Source organism: Manis javanica, chromosome 8 (assembly GCF_040802235.1).
Source record: "Manis javanica isolate MJ-LG chromosome 8, MJ_LKY, whole genome shotgun sequence".
NCBI classification, from domain to species: domain Eukaryota; kingdom Metazoa; phylum Chordata; class Mammalia; order Pholidota; family Manidae; genus Manis; species Manis javanica.
In genome coordinates this window covers 94,167,220-94,187,020 of record NC_133163.1, presented here as the reverse complement: position 1 = coordinate 94,187,020, position 19,801 = coordinate 94,167,220, and the positions used below count along the sequence as shown (strand labels likewise).

At 39.2% G+C, this 19,801-nt stretch overlaps 1 protein-coding gene and 1 pseudogene across 4 annotated transcripts in view; both read left to right on the top strand.

Moving 5' to 3' along the window:
- Positions 1-19,801, top strand: part of FRMD5 (FERM domain containing 5) — a 356,243-nt gene that overhangs the window by 145,918 nt on the left and 190,524 nt on the right. The window lies entirely within an intron of this gene.
- Positions 940-2,001, top strand: LOC118973108 (Y-box-binding protein 1 pseudogene; annotated as a pseudogene).

Here is a 19,801-nt window from a genome sequence, read left to right as displayed (position 1 = left end):
CCTTTCCCTTTGGTAACTATTAGTCCATTCTTGGGTTCCGTGAGTCTACTACTGTTTTATTCCTTCAGTTTTTGCTTTGTTCTTATACTCCACATATGAGTGAAATCATTTGGTACTTGTCTTTCTCTGTCTGCCTTATTTCACTGAGCATAATACCCTCTAGCTCCATCCATGTTGTTGCAAATGGTAGGATTTGTTTTCTTCTTATGGCTGAATAATATTCCATTGTGTATATGTACCATATCTTCTTTATCCATTCATCTACTGATGGACACTTAGGTTGCTTCCATTTCTTGGTTGTTGTAAATAGTGCTGCAATAAACATAGGGGTGCATATATCTTTTTGAAACTGGGCTCCTGTATTCTTAGGGTAAATTCCTAGGAGTGGAATTCCTGGATCAAATGGTATTTCTATTTTGAGTTTTTTGAGGAACCTCCATACTGCTTTCCACAATGGTTGAACTAATTTACATTCCCACCAGCAGTGTAGGAGGGTTCCCCTTTCTCCACATCCTTGCCAGCATTTGTTGTTCCTAGTCTTTTCTATGTTGGTCATCCTAACTGGTGTGAGGTGATACCTCATTGTGGTTTTAATTTGCATTTCTCTGATAATTAGCGAAGTGGAGCATCTTTTCATGTGCCTGTTGGCCATCTGAATTTCTTCTTGGGAGAAGTGTCTGTTCATATCCTTAAAGTATTTGATTTTAAGAGTTCAGTTTCATTCTATTCATTACAAAATATAAATTCATCCAGTTAAATTAGGTGTTCAAGAAAAGACTCTTGCCACAAATTAAGATATTCCAGAGCACACGGGGAATGAAATACCTTTATTGGGATTAACCAAATTCCTATTTGGAACTGGAATGAAGGAAAATAATTTCACTATTGAAAATTAAGTCAATAGGGTAGCAGGAGCGGGGAGTGGACCCCAGAGAGGCCTGCATAGCTGCACCGCTGCCAGGGTTATCTCACACCCTGGGATGAGCCGCTGCTCTGCGACCATGAGTGGCATGGCCGGGACCCAGCAGCCCCCCCGCAGCCCGCCCTTGGCACTGCAGACCCCAGGCCTGCCCTGCTGCTGGAGGCACAGGGAGCAGAGACCCAAGTGGCCTCATGGCTGTGGCACCTGGCGGGGGCCACGAGGAGGTTATCGCAATGGAGGTTTTGGTAACAGTAAAATGTCCCAGTGTAAGAAACAGATAATGGTTTCATCAACAGGAACGGCACAAAGGAAGATGTACTTGTACAGCAGACTGCCCTAAGGAATAATAATGCCGGGAAGTACCTTCACAGTGCCAGACGTGGTAAGATTGTAGTTTAACATTGTGGAAGGAGAAAAGGGTGGGGAGGCAGCAGATGTTACAAGTCCTGGTGGAGTTCCAGTGCAAGGCACTAAATACACAGCAGACTGTAAGCATTATAGACATCTACATCTCAGGGGGCCTCCACTCAATTACCAGCAGAATTGCCACAACAGTGAGGGATGGGGGAGTGCTCCTGAAGGCCAGGCCCAACAGCGCAGCCCTGCCACAGGCAAGGTGCCCACCTCACTACACGCGGAGACCCTATGGGATCGGCCACAGTATCCCAACCCTCCTGCGCAGGGAGAAGTGCTAGAGGGTGCTGACAACCAGTGTGCGGGAGAGCAGGCAGACCAGTGAGATGGAATATGTATCAGGGTTACAGACCGAGATTCTGCAGGCAGCGTCCTCGCCGGGCAGTTGAGAGAAGGTGGCCATAAAGAGGATAAGGAAAATCAAGGAGATGAGACCCAAGGTCAGCAACCACCTCAATGTCGGTACCACCACAACTTCAATTACCATACAGACACCGAGAAAACCCTAAACCACAAGATGGCAAAGAGACAAAAGCAGCCGATCCACCAGCTGAGTAGTAAATGTCAGCTTTCTATCTCTACTCTACCATCATCTGGTTTAGTCATCCAACAGAAAGAAATCAATATGAAATTCCAGCAATAAGAAATGAACAAAAGATTAGAGCTGAAGACCTTAAGTGACCTTAAGTGCTTGCTTTTTGCCCATTGACCAGATAACCAGAACTATCTGCATTATCTGTACAGCATGGGTTTTTACTATTACCTAAAGATGTCTCTTTTTAGTAATGACAAACGTGTTTTTTTGTTTGTTTGTTTTAAGCCTGTTTTTTCTCAATGCACCGTTAAAGGTTTTTAAATTGTTTCATATATGGTCAAGTTGAGATTTTTAAGAACCTCATTTTTTATTTGTAATAAGTTGATGACTTGATTTTTTCAAAATTAACAAATGGCAAGCACCTGTTAATAGAGATCTTAAAAATTGGTTTAGAATAGTCATTTGATCTAACTGAAAAGTCATGCTTTACAGAGTAACATATAAACATGTCTTATGCAGCTGCAATTTTTAATTTTTTTTTCAGGGACAGGATTTTTTAAAAGTAGTTACTAACTTAAAAATATAACCTTTTTATTTTGGAATAATTTTAGATTTACAGAAAGTTGCAAATAGTTTAGAAAGCTCCCATATGCCCTTCACTCAGTTTCTCCTGTTGTTAACATCTTGTGTTTCCCTGGTACATTTGTCAAAATCAAGAAACCAACATTGCTACATTACTGTTATCTTAGCCAGATTTTATTTAGATTTCAGTTGTTTTTCCACTCCTGCCCTTTTCTCTGTACAAGGATCCATTTCAGGGTACCACAGTACATCATGTCCCCTTAGTTTCCTCTGGTCTGTGCCAGTTGCTCATCCTTTTCTTGATTTTCATGACCTCAACAGTTCTGAAGAATATTGGTCAGATGATTTTGTAGAATGACCCTCAATTTGGCTTGATCTGTTATTACAATTAGACAAGAGTTACAGGTTTGCAGGAAGAGTACTAGACGTATGTTCAACTGTAGATAAAGAAGGAAATCCTCATGCCTTTTGCGACATGGACAGACCTTGAGGACATTATGCTAAGTTAAATAAGTCAGACACAGAAAGACAAATATGTCTGTTCTCACTTACATGCGGAATGTAAAAAAAAAGCCACGCTTGTAAATACAGCAAGTAGAATGGTCATTGCCAGGCACTGAGAGATGGGGGAAATGGAGAGATGTTGGTCAACATCCAACTTCTTGTGTTCCTATACACTTCATTTTATCAGCAAACACCTTGAGTTATCTCTTTGAAAGGGTAGTATTAATTATTTGTATCAGGAAATTGTGGTAGAAAGTGATCACTGGTCATCTTGTAGATTTAGCAACATATGAGATATGTAAATGCATCTCACTACTAGACAAGACTATAGCAGGGATTCAAAGTCCAAAGCAAGTCCCCATCCTAGTCTATTTTATTGCAATGAACAATAGTACAGTTTTTAAAAAATTTATTAAGGTATCATTGATATACACTCTTATGACAGTTTCACAAGAAAAACAATGTGGTTACTACATTCACCCTTATTATTGAGTCCCCCGCCACCATACCCCATTGCAGTCACTGTAGTAAGATGCCACAGAATCCCTACTTGTCTTCTCTGTGCTACACTCTCTTCCCCGTGACCCCCACACACCATGTGCACTAATCATGATACCCCACAATCTCCTCCCTCTCTTCCTATACTCACCTGCCCCTCCCCCTCCCCTTTGGTAACCACTAGTCCCTTCTTGGAGTCTGTGAGTCTGCTGTTATTTTGTTCCTTCAATTTTGTTCCCCAAAAATGAGGGAAATCATTTGGTATTTGTCTTTCTCTGCCTGACATTTCACTAAGCATAATACCCTCTAGCTCCATCCATGTTGTTGCAAATGGTAGGATTTGTTTCTTTCTTATGGCTGGGTAGTATTCCATTGTGTATATGTACCACCCCTTCTTTATCCATTCATCTACTGATGGACACTTAGGTTGCTTCCATATCTTGGCTATCGTCAATAGTGCTGCAATAAACATAGGGGTGCATATGTCTTTTTGAAACTGGGCTCCTGTATTCTTAGGGTAAATTCCTAGGAGTGGAATTCCTGGGTCAAATGGTATTTCTATTTTTAGTTTTTTGAGGAACCTCCATACTGTTTTCCACAATGGTTGAACTAGTTTACATTCCCACCAGCAATGTAAGAGGGTTCCCCTTTCTCCACAACCTCGCCAACATTTTTGTTGTTTGTCTTTTGTATGGTGGCAATCCTTACTGGTGTGAGGTGATGTCTCATTGTGGTTTTAATTTGCATTTCTCTGATGACTAGTGATGTGGAGCATCTTTTCATGTGCCTGTTGGCCATCTGAATTTCTTCTTTGGAGAACAATAGTACAGTTTTGTAGTACTATAACTATAGTACACAATAATAGAAGTGGATACTCTAATTCAAATGTCAAACTATATTCCCTGATGGCAGACATGAACTGGACTGGATGACAGGCCAGGATGAATGATCACGCATTTACATCCTATCAGAAGTCTTAAACAATTAAAAGTACAAAGGATAATGATATAGTCCAGTCAAAGGGTCAGACTAATAGTGAGGGACCACTTGCACCCTTTACTGATTCTTATCTTGCGAAGCCTGGGATCAACCACACTTTTCATTAGGACTGAGCCTCTGAGAGATCAATTGGCATTACAGTTTGCCTACTTTTGGCCTGGAATGAAACCATTAACTCTTTCAGATGGTTTGAAGCCTGAATCAGTAACCTGCTCCTAGATTTTTGACTGGGAGGGAGTCAGATTTAAATAACAACGATACTGAGAGAAGCTGGCATGTCTGTGTTGAGGGAATTAGGAGAAAAGAAAACATAATGATAAAATCACATCTGTAAACCACATGAAGTAGAGAAGCAGAAGGGACATAGAATTTCCCCATTGATATATCTTTCTGTCAAGAGTTGAAAAATGTAGAATACTGCTGTATACTCTTTTTGTGAGCTAATCAAAAGTAGCAGCTGGTATATACAGAAAGCTTTAGTTAAATGTCAGGGAAGAGTGTAGCAGTTTGGAGTTTATATTGTATGCAAGATGTTCTATTTAAGTACTGTGGAGGATAGAGAAACATGAAACAGTTCCTTCGTGCACTGAGCTGATATTTGTAAAGATAAATATATAGGGGCCTGTCTTAGTTCCTCTCAGAGCACAAACCCCTTAATCTCAGTATTCCTAGATTCAGATTTGGAGAATAAGTTAGTATGGCAGGGATCTTCTTTTGTTTTTCTTTTTTATTCTTTCAATGTAATTAAATGGCTTCTGACCCTGTGTTTTTTTAGATTGCCCTCATAGAAATGTCATTTTTATCTTTTAGCTGCCTTCTTGTTCCATTATGGAATGAAATTTTTATTGTCCAAAGTCATTAGGGAATAAACCATTTGGAAACTAAAAAAATTAGTTTGCCATTAAGTTGAAGATTTGATGACTTATGCCCCAAATGTTTTTACCTTAATTTTGAATGAAAACATTCATACTATGGGCCTTTTTAAACAGAGAATGTTTGTCTTGACTTAAACTTTTCTCATTTCAGGGTCCTATTTAGGAACATCAGTGTTTTGTGTGTGGCATGAAGCTGAATGATTGAGTTTGTCACTCTGTAGCTCTGCACTGAGTACAACCCCTTCTCCCCAGGGACCTCGAACTGCCTTGTTCAGCAGGCTTCTGGGCAGATGCACATGTCCTTAGGTGCTCCTCAAGGGCTGTTCATGAGCTGGTAACTCTTTGTTGGCTTAGAGTGTAGGATGACTTTCTTGTCTCCCTCTTTTGCAACTGGCTTTCTTCTGTGCCAGTGTCTGCCCCTTGCAACCTTGCCACCTGTCATTTCCAGTCTCTGCTTCTGCTTCAAGTCTCTGTTGCTGTCTGACAGCTCTCTCCCCTTACCTTCTTTTCCTTCTGCTTTCTTGTCTCCTTTGTGAGCAGAGATGTGTCAGCAAATCAGAAGAAGGCTTTTCCTACAAACAGCCATCTGATCATCTTGCAGCTTATTCCCACTTTTGGCTGTTTTTGTAGCCAAGTATTCAGGGGCTAACTCTGAACGTTAAATATTGTAAGAAAAAGGTGCTTCTGAATTTGAGGCCAAGGACTTGTCAGGAAACTTATCTCTATATAAAAGAAGTCTTAGTCTAGTTCTCATCAAGTGTAATGATCCATACTAAGAATATCTCTTGTTTTAAATGAAGTAGAATAAGTTATTTATTATCCTCCTTAAATGGTTACCATTATTTAATTGGTTTTCCAGGGTGTGGTGGCATATTGGATTGATAATCTCAAATGTTGACAGCCCAGAGAAAAACCATTTCTTCTCTGGATGAAGCCTTCTTTTGACCCTTCTAGTACCTATTCAGACTATCATAGCCTTTATTCATTTGGCTTTGCAGTTGTCATGTTCCCTCTCTTACCAGTTAGAGGCTCTTTGAAGTAGAAGTGAGAATGGGAATCTATTCATGCCATTTTTATATTCCCCTCTCTACTACTGCTCTTAAAACAGTACCTTGTATGTGATAGCTGTCCTCAAAATGTTCTGTTGAATTGAATAACCTATTCTCTCCCCCTGGTCCCTTTTGTAGTTGTTGACTGACTCTACTTGTGGCTCCCACTGGTGTCATTTTGTACCTGTTCACTTTGAAACTCATCTGCCAATTGCACAAATCCCTAAGTTGTTCCTGTGGTCTGTCCCCAAGGCTCTTTGCTGCTTGGGGGAATTTAGTATCAAGCAGAAACCAGGTAAAGTTACTGTGTATGTCCTCTTCCAGAGCCTTTTAAAATATATAAACAACCAAAGTTCTTTACAATCCTCTGTCCATAGAGAGAAATGCTCATTTGCTCTTTATCTTCCCTGTGAAAAAACAACTCCTACACCTTTTTAACAGATTTATTGAGATAAAATTGACATATCATACAATTCACTCATTCAAGGGACCTAATTTAATGTCTTTTTGGCATTTTCACAGTTATATAACCATTGCCATAATCTAATTTAAGAATATGTTCATCACCCCCCAGAGAAACCCCGTGACCATTAGCAGTCACTCTCCATTTCCCTGACTTCCAGTCCTAGGTGACCATGAAACTGTTTTCTGTCTCTATAGATGTGCCTAAGCTGGACACTTCATTAAAATGGAATCATACCGTATGTGGTCTTTTGTGACTGGCTTTTTCACTTGATACTACTGGTTTTTAAAAATACTCTTAAATTTATAACTTTCCCACAGAACAGATGTGGTCTTATAATAATTCTCATAAGTCCTTCTGTGGCTTTGTTTTATTGGATTTGTGATATTTGGTTAAGTTGTAAAATATCTGCCACACATTAAATGTTATTGGCTGCTGATGGTAATGAAAATGGCCCTGTTTCAGAGCCAAGAGAATTTTGCCTAAAATTTAGTTGTAGTTATATTTCATAAGGCTGATCCAAGCCACTGCTGTGGTCAAATGAATTGAGATACAATAAGGACTCAATGTTTTTCATGCTGACCAATCTTCTAACAGGTTATTTGAAGCTTTGGGTTGTAAAATTACTAAAGAGCATAAAACATTAGAGCTGGAAGCGACCCAGCAATCGTTTAGCCCAAGCTCTCTTCCCCTGTCTCCTAACCCATTTTACAGATAGATCTCAGAATGTTACTTGTTTAAGATTAAATAGCTATTTAATTGAGCCAGGGATAGCAAGAATAGAATCAGTGTGTCTCAGTTATGAATACAAGATTCTCTCCTTCCTTTTTGACCTTGTTTCTGTTTTAGCCTGGATTCTTTAGAAACCAGAGCCTAAGGCAGGAATTAAGTGGGAACTATTTGGTCATTTCCAAATTCCAGTATGTGTGGTTGTGGGGAGCATGGGGAATGTCCCACACATTACACCAAGCAATTCTTGATCACCAGCAGGGTGTCCGAGATAAACTCAATCCTGACACTCTCTGCCCAGAGACAGCACCAGATTCCCCAGGGTAAGGCCTCAGTCCTACAAGATGGCCCTTCACTACCGCCTCCAGATGCTGGGCACAAGCCCCAGGCAGTTACTTGTGCTTTTGACCAATTGGCTACAATGGGAAGTTCCCACAACCTCCCCACTTAGGTTTGATTAATTTGCTAGAGCTGCTCATAGAACTCAGGAAAACACTTACGTTTACCAGTTTAGTAAAGGGTACAAGCTAATAGCCAGATGAAGAGATACGTAGGGCAAGGTCCAAAATAAAGGAGCTTCTATCCTATGGAGCTTGGGGCCTGGCTCAGTGGCAGGTGAAAGTGTTTTGGTTCCCCAGGTGTGGGAGTGTTACAGGCTGAGTTTGTTGTCTATGGTTCTTGTCCTCCATGAAACAAAGAATTGAAAAGCAAGAGATACAGTAGCAAAGTAGAGCGAAAGTTTTATTTAACTACCCTCCAAGGGAGGAGCAGGCCAGAGTCAAGGTAGACAAAGGCACCAAACTTTTAGGCAGGAGGCCTTTATATTACCTTTGACTAGGAGGTGCCTCTTTGACTGACAAGGTGGGGTTATTTGATTTACAGGCCCCTCTATATAGCCATCCCTCTCAGTGGGCATGTCCTTTCCCATGATGAGGTATGATTTGGGCAGTTCTTAATTCTGTTAAATTGTGCCCACAATGGGATCTTGTTTGGGACCTGCAAAGCCTTTGTTGTCTTCACATGGGACCCCCTACCCTGGCAGAGTTTGAATGGCTTTTTCTTTGACCCTTATCTTCCCCTTTTCTAACTGCTCATGTCTGTCTTTCTACCTAACATTTCTAACAGAACCTCTGTCTTGGACAGTGAAGCAGGACGCATAGGGGAGCAAATGCTCTTCTCATGGGCTTTGTGAAGGCTTCTTTGCATACTCATGATTAACAAAGTCATTGACCAGTGGCTAATTCATCCTCCAGCCCCTCTGCCCTCTCCCCTCCCAGGGGTTGGGACTGAAAGTTCCCACCCTATAATCACATGGTTGGCCCCCCTGGGAACCAGCCCCCACCCTTGGGTTGGATCCAAAAGTCTCCTCGTTAACATAACTGGACAACAATTTCACTTTTATGGCTCTGAAATAGTTTTCTGGAACTTTGGATGAAGACCAAATATATCTGAGAAATATATTTTGGTCATCTGAATGACCAAATACACATTTCTTAAAAATCATTATATCACAGCTTTATTTTAGGGTATGTAACAGTGAGAGTAAGGGAAGAGAGAAGCAAAAAGCTGTGAGAAACAAATGTGATTGGATTACTATGTTGGCAGTATATAATGATAAGCCTCAGAGATTCAGCAGGTTGCTCGTCAAGTGTGTATGCTTGTCCACTGGTGATACCTCCAGATAGGGAGAACAGTTAATGGGAACAAAAAGGGAGAGCGAGTGTGTCCACCTGTTGTTTCCCATTGTCTTGCCAATGTGTTCGCTATGGATTCAATGTGACCAAAGAAATTGACAGCAAAATGTTCTTGGGGTGGAAGGGTTATACCCAACTTTATTTCCAGGTGGCAGGTCAGTCACTAAAATCCCATTCATTCACCCAGAGTGAGTCTGCATGCAGCAAGCTGGCCTCTGCCTCTGGGCCTCTCAGCCCGCACAGCCCTCCTCTGGGCCTCTCAGCCCAGTCGTCCCACACAGCTGTCCTCTGGGTCTCTCTGCACAGCCATCCCACACAGCCGTCCTCTGCACAGTTGTCGCACACAGCTGTCCTCTGAGCCTCTCTGCACAGTCATCCCACATAGCCATCCTCTGGGCCTCTGTCCTCGGCGCTGCCACCACTCCAGCCTCTGCTCTGCTCTCCTGCAGCCTTGCAGCCCTGCCACCATGTTGCGCCCAGAGCACTGGGCGGAGCTCTTTATATAGAGTCAACAGCCATGTATTGCCCACAGGTGTGCAGTGAGCTAGTCAACCAGGGCCAGGTGAGAGGCCTGGCCACAGGAACTCTCATTTTATCCACACCATTATCAAAGGTCACCCTGTGGAGAGTCAGCTCAGTCCTGCGTTGTGTCATTATGCTGCAGTGATAACCACTTGGAAAGCCAGATTCCATTCTCTGGCATGGGAGTGATGGGAGAACCCAGAAACTCAAGGTAATGGCTAATTAGCAGTCAGTGGGGATATCTCCCCACCCACCCCCATTGTCCCTGGTTAGCCTCAGAGACAATGAGACAATGGTATAGAGGGGATCTGAGGAGGATAATAAGACATGTTTGATATCTCGGCAAGATAGTGTCCTAACTAGCTTAGGTTTCTGAAGTCATTTATGAGGATGGTGGCACCTTCAGCTAGTATATTTGGAGGATTTACTTATAGTGACAGTAACATTCTTCTAACAAGATATTTTTTCACACTGCTGGATTGAAAGTCTTCAGAGTATTGAATATTTAAAAACTTGTAACTAAAACTGTTGGTTAGGAAAGTTCTCTTCTGTTGCACCAGGAGGAGGGGTATCCCTGCTTGGGGCAAGTTCCCCATGATTTTGGTGAGACTGAATAAAGGTAAGAGCAACAAGTTGGGAGTTTTAAAAGGGGTTCATACCGCATTTATTCTCATGGCAGCCACCCAGCTAAGTACAAGCAGCTGGGTCCGGTGCTTCTTCCTGCTGCTCCCAGCTCTGACCTAATCCTCTCCTAACACCAGGACCCCATGGCTTCTCTCTAACAGCTGCCATTCTCTCTTAGTTCTTCCTCTGAGCTTCAAGCTCCCTTCTCTCCTGGCTTGCCCCACTCTCACCTGGCTCTCACAGCTCTCTCCTTCCCAGCTCCTAGCACTGGAAAGCACTCTGTGGGCCTCTATGGTGACTAGCAGGCACCCATCCAATTATGTACCAGGAGCTGAAGAGAGGTGGGAATGGGTGATTCCTCTCCACCCCACCCCTGAGATGGTACTCCTGTGACTGACACGCTTCTCTTCCCTGGTAAGCATCTCATAGATGTGCAAACAGGCTCTCATTACAATGGGTGCTATTAAGGCCAGGTGGGAATCCTGGTCAGAAATTTCCTTTTTCTCTACATTTTGACCATCTCTTTTCTCTACAATAAAGAAATGCCTGGAAAGGCTTTTCAGAATTATTAATTGCTCAGTACCCAGGTTTCTGTGTAGGTTGCCTCACATGGAGAGGTTTCCTTTACCATTTCAATTCTTACTCTTCTCTTAAGATGAGTTACTCCAGCCTACATTAAGATTTCTCCTGCTCTGACCTCTTAGAGTTTACTTTCACTATATTTATCCTACTGTCTTTCATTTATACAGTACTTCAGAATTATTCTTTCCTGGTTTAATTATATGCTAACTTTCCTCCTAGTTGTCTTTAACTTTTTGTAAATCCCCCTACTGCCTAGAATTATAAATGCTTATTGACTAGCTAAACATGGGCTGGAGTATTTGACCAAAGCCAAGTTGTCTGGTAGAATTTGGACAGTGGAAAAAGAGGTAATTAAATTCTTAAGCTTTCCAGTGAATACTTGCTAATGAAAATTTTAAAGTGAATTTGGAAAGGTTTGAAGATGAGATGATCATATGAATAAGGGGGAAAGTTATTTCTGTGTGGGGACAAATGGTAAGAAATGCCAGAAAGAGGAGGCCAAAAATGGTTATGTATAATAACTATGGTACAGAAAATGAAGAAGACCATACAAAGTGAAATTTGTAACAATGACATTTGTATAATTACAGAATGTCAGAGCTGGAGGAGTCTTTAGAAATAATGTAGTTCAATCCACTTCTTACAAGTGAGGAAACTGAGCCTGAGAGAGGTTAAGTGACTTAAGACCAAACAGTAGTTAGTATCCAATCCAAGATTTGAACTAGTCTTCATATTCCATTTGATTTCCACACCTACTTTGTACCATATTTATTATAAAAAGTTTCATGAAGTTTCATACTTATTTTGCTGAAGCTTCTGTAGAGTTATTTTTACTATTTGCTGAGGTTTTTTTTCTCACCACTATATTTGGTCAAATTAAAGGTACTTGAGTTTTTATTTATTTTTAATATTTCAAAGCACATTGGGTATTAAAGTTTAGAATGTATGTAGTGACATTGAATTGACAGTGTGGTGTCAGTTAAAGGCCTTCAACAAGAAAATCAAACCTTCTTAGTAGCTGAGGATGGTATAAATAGTTTAATAAAAGCATTTTAATAGATGTTTTGTCATAAAATTCCTTTCAAGAACACTATCTAAGCCCAAATCAGGCCTTAAAATACTCCAAGGTTTGTCTGGAGTATTGCTCTTGTAGATGATCCTTCTGCAGTACAGCCAAAGCCTATAGGGTGCCAAAGATACCACGTATGGGCCAAACAAAATGAAACATTCCGCACCTCCTGACTTCATCCAAATTATTCTAGCCCTGCTCCTGGTCACAGGAGTATGGGCTCAATTTCAGAGTTCATGGCCAGATGCCTTTGAGCACAAGCTATAGTCCTAGGAAACAGCTCAACTCTTTGGAAGTAGATCCTTCTGTACATTTCATCTTTGTGATTCTGAGATTACCTTTATGAAAACTGACATATCACAGTTTTATCCTCAAGAGTCTGCACTGATTAAAACATAAACACAATCTAATTTTCAAAAATATATCCACAATTTGGTACTGGCACAAGAACAGACCCACAGACCAGTGGAACAGAGTAGAGACTCCAAACATTAACCCAAACATGTATGGTCAACTAATATTCGATAAAGGGGCCATGGACATACAATGGGGAAATGAGAGTCTCTTCAACAGATGGTGCTGACAAAACATGTAAGAGAATGAAACTGGATCACTGTCTAACCCCATACACAAAAGTAAATTCGAAATGGATCAAAGACTTGGATGTAAGTCATGAAACCATAAATCTCTTAGAAAAAAACATAGGCAAAAATCTTTTAGACATAAACATGAGTGACCTCTTCTTGAACATATCTCCCCAGGCAAGGGAAACAAAAGCAAAAATGAACAGGTGGGACTATATCAAGCTGAAAACCTTCTGTACAGCAAAGGACACCATGAATAGAACAAAAAGGTATCCTACAATATGGGAGAGTATATTCATAAATGACAGATCCGATAAAGGGTTGACATCCAAAATATATAAAGAACTCACACACCTCAACAAACAAAAAGCAAGTAATCGAATTAAAAAATGGGCAGAGGAGCAGAACAGACACTTCTCCAAAGAAGAAATTCAGATGGCCAACAGGCACATGAAAAGATACTCCACATCGCTAATCATCAGAGAAATGCAAATTAAAACCACGATGAGATATCACCTCACACCAGTTAGGATGGCCAACATCCAAAAGGCAAACAACAACAAATGTTGGAGAGGATGTGGAGAAAAGGGAACCCTCCTACACTGCTGGTGGAAATGTAAATTAGTTCAACATCGTGTAAAGCAGTATGAAGGTTCGTCAAAAAACTCAAAATAGAAATACCATTTGACCCAGGAATTCCACTCCTAGGAATTTACCCTAAGAATGCAGGAGCCCAGTTTGAAAAAGACATGTGCACCCCTATGTTTATAGCAGCACTATTTACAATAGCCAAGAAATGGAAGCAACCTAAGTGTCCATCAGTAGATGAATGGATAAAGAAGATGTGGTACATATACACAATGGAATATTATTCAGCCATAAGAAGAAAACAAATCCTACCATTTGCAACAACATGGATGGAGCTAGAGGGTATTATGCTCAGTGAAATAAGCCAGGCGGAAAAAGACAAGTTTCAAATGATTTCACTCTTTTGTGGAGTATAAGAACAAAGAAAAAAACTGAAGGAACAAAACAGCAGCAGACTCACAGAACCCAAGAATGGACTAACAGTTAGCAAAGGGAAAGGGACTGGGGAGGTAGGGTGGGAAGGGAGGGACAAGGGGTAAAGAGGGGCATTACGATTAGCAAACATAATGTACTGGGGGCACAGGGAGGGCTGTACAACACAGAGAAGACAAGTAGTGATTCTGTAGAATCTTACTACGCTGATGGACAGTGACTGTAATGAGGTATGTGTTGGGGACTTGATGATGGGGGATTCTAATAACCATAATGTTGCTCATGTAATTGTAGATTAATTATACCAAATATATATATATATACAGTCCTAAATAAAGCTAATTCTATTTTCTGGAGGACAGCCCCTCTGAATATAATAGTTAGTTGATGGTCACAATCTATTAAACAAATAGTTCTTTGTATTACATGTTTTCACATTCATTCAAGAGTCAGTTTCTATAGATGTTGCTTCGTAATTTATGTTTAATTAGTTCATGTGTATTTGAAGAGTCTTGGTAAAATCTGCAGGTTTTAACACAAGTTATAATGTTTTGGATTTTTATGGTTGAAATGAGTTCCAAATGGATTTGGAAAGCAGTCAGTTGCAGGGAAGGTAACAGGCTAGGATGTGGGCTGCTCCTATGATACTTAACTCTTTCTCCTTCAATGCCTCATTTTCCATGCGTGGCCAATAATTAGGAAAATGAGATAACATTAAAGCAATATTTTTTTCATATCATTAATAGCTCTTAGTCCTTTACTGTAACTACCATAGATTTTGTGTTTTTCAAGTAGTGCGAAATGGCATATTACTGTTGTCAACTGAAATCAACAGATATTTAAGAAGGACCGAGTTTTTCATAATCTTACTGAGGATCATGGCCTGAGTGGTTGAAACTATAATGAGGTGTTAAGCTCCAGCTTGGTGGCTTGGCCTAAGAGAAGTGACACCATGTTCCCATAGGAGTGTATTTTGTAAAACAGTTTTAATAATAATCACTAACAGAGCTGGTGCTTACATTTTGCCATTTGATTTCACCATTTCACCATTTCACATGGTGACGTTTAGTCCTGACTACAATTCTCTGAAATAGGAATTATTATTCATCTCATTTTGTGGGTAACTTGAATCGCCCAGTGCTCCTTTTCTCCCAGTCTCCATTCTTTCCCAGACTCATTTGCCTGTGCTTATAGCTTCAGTTATCATCTGTAAACTACTAACTGTATAGAATTTATATCACTAACCCTGAGCTACAGATTTAAAATCCAATGATTAGACTGAAACTGATCCACGAGAGTGGGGCTTCCCAAAGAGCAGAGTTAAAGGCTTGCTGATCTCTGATATCCTTCCTCAGCTCTGTCTCAGGGTGTTCTGAACAACATTTTGATTCTGGAAATGAAAAGAAGCGGCTGTGAAGCATTGGTGTTCAGGGAGCATCAACCGTATCCAGCACACAGATCTGAATCCTGATACTTTTCTTCAGTAAAAGGGACTGAAGATGCTTAGACAAACAGCTGATTCTAATACTGATGGCGAGAAATACACAATATGAGCTTGGAGCACCTTGTAGTGCCAGAAAGTAAGGAGGCACTCAAAGAAAGCACAAGTGCGTCATGTTTAGAGGGACACAGGAGCCAATTGAATGAGTTCCCAGTGGCCAAGCTGGAACAATTTGAACCACAAAACAAGCAATATTGTATTATAACCTGAAATACAAGATAAATATACATGAGTCTATGCTGATAAAAGTAAACAGTTGAATAAATGGGAGAGAATGGAAAAAATCTGTGGTAAATAGAAGGGGCTAAACAGATAACTCTCCCATGCAGAATTCCAAATAATTTATTTATTGTCTTCAAGGACGTGGAGCAGAAATCCTACTCTTTAAGTGTGCACTGCACATAGTGACTTCCTTCTAAAGGATACAACATGGAAAGGGGGAAAAAAGAGTACTTTACAGTGTGGACACTTGACAAATACTACCTTCTGCAGGTGATAAAAGTTAATATCAACAGTGGCAAGTATTTATGATATGCACCCTTGATATGATCAGATGAGAATGGCACTTGACCTCTGTGGGCTTTCCCCCAAAACCTGCAACCCCAGTATCATCATGAGGAAGATATCAGACAAATACCATCTGAAAGGCATTGCACAAAATAACTGACCAATATTCCTCAAAGCTGTCAAGATCATAAGAAACAAGGAAAATCTAAAAAATGATGACAGCTAAGAGGAACCTAAAAGACATAATTACAAAATCTATAGTGGAATCTTGGATATGATCCTAGAACAGAAAATGGACATTAGGTTAAAACTGAGGAAACAAATACGTCATGTGGACTTTAATTAAAAACAATCCATCTGCTGATGGACAGTGACTGTAATGGGGTATGTGGGGGAGACTTGATAATGGGGGGAGTCTACTAACCATAATGTTCAAGTAACTGTACATTAATGATATCAAAATAAAAAACTTAAAAAAAACAATCTATCAACACTGGTTCATTATGACAAATGTGCCGTATGATTGTAAGATGTTAATAACAGGAGAAGAAACTGGGTGTGGGATATGTGTACTAGCTCTGCAAATTTCTCTAAAACTGTTCTAAAAATTTTTTTAATTATTTAAATGACATACAAACTAATTAGGAGATAAAGACTGGAGAAGAGTTAAAGGACTGGAATTTCAGGGTCAATGAGAAATAGTCAGTTTAGGATCTAGTTGTTTGCTTTGTAGGCTTATCTGTTGTGCATTTGGGACAGATTTGGGGACAGCTTTTCCAAATACAAAGAGAAAAAGAAAAATACTCTTTTCTTCATCAGATATCCCTCAAGTATAATTTCCTCGTAATTTTTTAAAAGGTTTTTAGTGTTTTGAGTTACTTTTACTTGAGCTGAAATATTCTAAAAATATAACTCTCCCCCCTTTTTGGCACACTGCCCAAAGATGAGAAGAAACCATTTATATGAAACTAGAATAGCTGGCCTTTGAGACTAAGGTAATAAGCTTTCACATTAACAATTTATGGGTGTAATTTTTTTTTTGTGGAGAATATGGTTTGTATTAATCTTCTACTGGTGTTTCTAAAATTTGATTTTTTTTTTAACTCTACTCAACTACAATTTATTATGTGTTCATGTACAGGGTGGTATAGTGGTCAGGAAGGTGACTTGTACACAGATCCTGCCCAAAAGGGGTTTACACTTTAGTGCTGAAGACAAGATGTGTTTATAAACAACTATATGATAAAGTAATAGGGGTGTTGATAAAGGGCTGTCCAGGGAGAGTAATGGAAGAGAGTCTTCAAATTGGAGGACTCTGGGAAGGCTTCATGATGTAAATAATAGGTGGACTTTGTCGTAAATAATTTCAGACTCCTCCAAGTCAAGTGTTATGTACCTCTAGTACATAGTAGGTATTAACATTTGTTGAATGACTGAGGAATTTGTAAATGCAGAGGTGGAAGGAAGGAAAGACATTCTAGTCCTACCTATTGCTTCCTATATTGTGGTATAAAACTAGTGTCTATGTTTGTCTGTCTGTCTCTGTTTTTGCCTAGTTGATTCTTTAGTTGATAAACTAGTTAATTTGATTCTGTCACTTTCCATTTCCATGTCTCAACAAATACATTATTTATAAATACATTATTTACAAAGGCTTTTATAGTGATTTTCTAATGGCTACAATATAGAATGAAGGAGCAAAGCCCATCCTCTATTCATTAAGAGTGCTCTGTTTTTCTTTTTTTTGGAGCCCACTATTCAGCTTGAGATTTATTTAGGCTGCTTGTACTTTTGTTTGCCTTTCTTCTTTGGGAACATTTAAGGCTTATAGAAATCTCTGCCAGATGGTGGTGCAGATTCAGGGAGAAGTAAAACTCCAACAAGGCACCTACGTCTTAGCAATTCTGGTCCAGGATCTGGTGAGGGAGGTTGCAACTATCTTTAAAATGAATATTGTATAGTACCTACAGATTTAAGCTACATGGGTTCTCACCCTCAGTTCTATGGATTAGTAAGAAGTAGATGATAGTACATTTCAGCCATTTTTTGGAGGGTTTCTCTGTGAGTTGTGCTATTGTAAGTTTTTTAATGGCTCACGTTTTTAATTTACAGGCAATAACAATAATGCCTGCTGCCTTTTCTCCCAAGAACTACAAGTGCTTTAGCAGTGGATTTCTATGGATACAGATAAAGTAAAAACTAGTATTGATATAATACCAAAACCGTAAATGACAAAATGAAAAATGGATACATTAGACTTCATCAAAACAAACTTTGTGCTGCAAATGACACCATCAAGAAAGTGAAAAGACAACCCAAAGAATGGGAGAAAATATTTATATTTCTCACATAACTGATAAGGGATTTATATTCAGAATATATGAAGAATTCTTACAATTCAATAATAGAAACTCAACCCAATAAAAAAATGGGCAAAAGATTTGAATAGACATTTCTCGAAATAAGATACACGAATGGCCAACAAGCACATGAAAAAGTGCCAACATCATTAGTTATTAAGCAAATTAAAATAAAATCAAAACCACAACGAGATACCACTTCACACCCATTACGGTGGCTATAATAAAAAAAAAATAGGCAACACAAACCTTGGGAGGATGTGAAGAAACTCAAACCCTCATATACCTTATTGAAGTTGGTAAGAATATAAAATGGAAAATAGTCTAGCAATTCCTCAAAAAGTTAAATATATGTAGAGTTACCATTTGACCAGCAGTACTACTACTAGGTATATACATAAAATGTATGAAAACATACATTCACACAAAAACTTGTACCCAGATGTTCGTGGCAACATATTCACTATAGCCTAAAGATGGAAACAACCCAAATATCTATTAACTGAGAAATGGGTAAATGAAATGTGGTGTGTCCATATAATGGAATATTATTTGGCAATGAAGAGAAAGCATTGAACATACTGCAACATGGGTGAACATTGAAAACATGCTAAATGGAAGAAGCCAGACTCAAACGGCCACATAGTGTATGATTTTGTTCATATTGGACATTTATATGAAGTGTCCAGAGTAGGGAAAACTATAAAGAAATAGGTAATAGATTAGTGATTAGCAGTGGCTGATATAGGTAGTAGCTGGGGGAGTATCAAGAAGAGGATAGTAGTTGGAAGAAATGGAAATTAGCTATTAATGTATACAGGGTTGCTTTTTAGGGGGAACAAAAATGTTCTAAAATTAGATTATGATGGTCACATAGCCCCAAATATATTAAGAACCACTGACTTGGACACTTTAAATGGTGAATTTTATAGTATGTGAAGCATATCTTGATAAAGCTGTTGTCCTCACAATAAAGATGGTACTGGCATACTAGACACCTACAGATAAACCAAAAAAATGTCTTAAGAATGGTTTTAGCTGGTATTGGTACAGAGAAGTTACAGGGCAATATTTTCTCAGGCTACATAAATGCTCTAATTCTTGATATTTTAGAATTAAGGGAAATTGAACTTGACTAACCTTAACACAATTTCCAAATGCATTAAATTTATACAGAGTATTGTTTCCAAGAATTTGCAAACACTAAAAATGTGGAAAGGTTAGAAACTGCTTAGAAAAATTGTAGTGACCATTGCTATTCTTAGAAAAGTAATTATACCAACATTGTATTTCAGTTCCAGAGCCAGCAGAATCTATGTCAGTGTGAGCTAGCAAACATTAGAAAGTTGCTAGGAAGGAAATTTGGAAAATTAAATTAATATTAGCTTCTTGAGCCAGTACTTTTGTGTGCTTTTCTGTTTGCCTTAAATTGGCTTTGGTAATTAGATGTTGAATTAGCACTAAAGAAATTGATGGAAATGTGTACTATATGGAAATGTTCTTAGAGCAATAAAGCTCATAATACATTTTCCATTATTTTTAAAAATTATTTTTGCTGGACTTATGATTTATCTATTTCCATTCTTTTTTTTTCTTCCTATTTTTTTTTCTTTTTTTATTTATTTTTATTTTTGTATTAAGGTATCATTGATATACACTCTTACGAGGGTTTCACAAGAAAAACAATGTGGATATTACATTCACCCTTAATATCGAGACCCTCCCAATACCCCATTGCAGTCACTGTCCATCAGTGTAGTGTGTCTAC